Consider the following 1,189-nt stretch of genomic DNA (forward strand, 5'->3'; position numbering starts at 1 on the left):
AACGGTTCTGATGGACCCTGTTCCAGTCGGGAATCACGCTGCTGTTGAAGGTTCTCTATGTTCTCTGAACGCAGCGAGTCTGAGAGCCCACGGCTCGTGTTTCTCAGTTTGGTATTTTAGTGCATGTTAAAAATACGCTACACACACACAGTATATATAGATACACACTCCACCCATACACACAAACATTCCTGAGAAAGGACACACACACATTTACACCTCTACACCTCTGAACACTCAGTGCCAGAACCATCTGTGGCAGCAGACACACACTAGAGAGAGAGAGAGAGAGAGAGAGAGAGAGAGAGAGAGAGAGAGAGTGTGAGAGAGAGAGAGAGAGAGAGAGAGAATTTTTTAGACGGCTAAAAAGGATCTCCAGTAACACACACTGACGGGTTTATAAATGTGTAATAAACTAATAAATCATCTGACAGCACGATGGATGGAATAAAAGTGATAAAATAAAGGTGTGATTTTAAAAAATCCGCCAATTAACAGAAAGATTGAGTGTTAACAAGAACAGGAAATAATGACCATAAAAGGAAAGGCCGTGTGGTTAACAGCAAGTTTGGCGCTGGAGCACACTGACGTCACGTCCGAGTGGAATTCAGCATAAACACTCACCTGATTCAGTCAGTACAGGTCAAACACAGTATGTAAACATCGTAAACTCTTCTGCATCTGAGGGGGGGGGGGGGGGGGGGGGAGGGGGATTGAGAGTGAGAGATAAAGCACATCCACTGTTTTAGATCACCAGCAGCGATCTTCAGCCTCTTAGAACAGGTCTCTCTCTCTCTCTCTCTCTCTCTCTCTCTCTCTCTCTCTCTCTCTCTCACGCGCGCGCACACACACACACACAGGTGCTGTTCTGCTGAGAAACACAATTATTCATGCTACACAGCTGTGCGTCTGCTGCTGTTTCCTCCCATTCCCCTTTTCTTTCTCCTTTTGTTACACGTCCATATTCGGATTGTTTATTTCCTATAATTCGTCCAGACGCCAAATAAAATCTGCGTGATTTTGTCACAAGTTACAAATTTCCGGTCGCACTTCCTGGATTATCCTTTTTTTCCTGCACAGGATACAAGGCAATCTTTTCCCACGTGCAGTTCAGACGCTGTATTCGACCTGCTCTTATTTCTCCTTATTTCTCCGTTTATAAAAGCAAAAATACAGAAGGTGTGATCTT

Source organism: Ictalurus punctatus, chromosome 28, assembly GCF_001660625.3.
Source record: "Ictalurus punctatus breed USDA103 chromosome 28, Coco_2.0, whole genome shotgun sequence".
Classification (NCBI taxonomy): domain Eukaryota; kingdom Metazoa; phylum Chordata; class Actinopteri; order Siluriformes; family Ictaluridae; genus Ictalurus; species Ictalurus punctatus.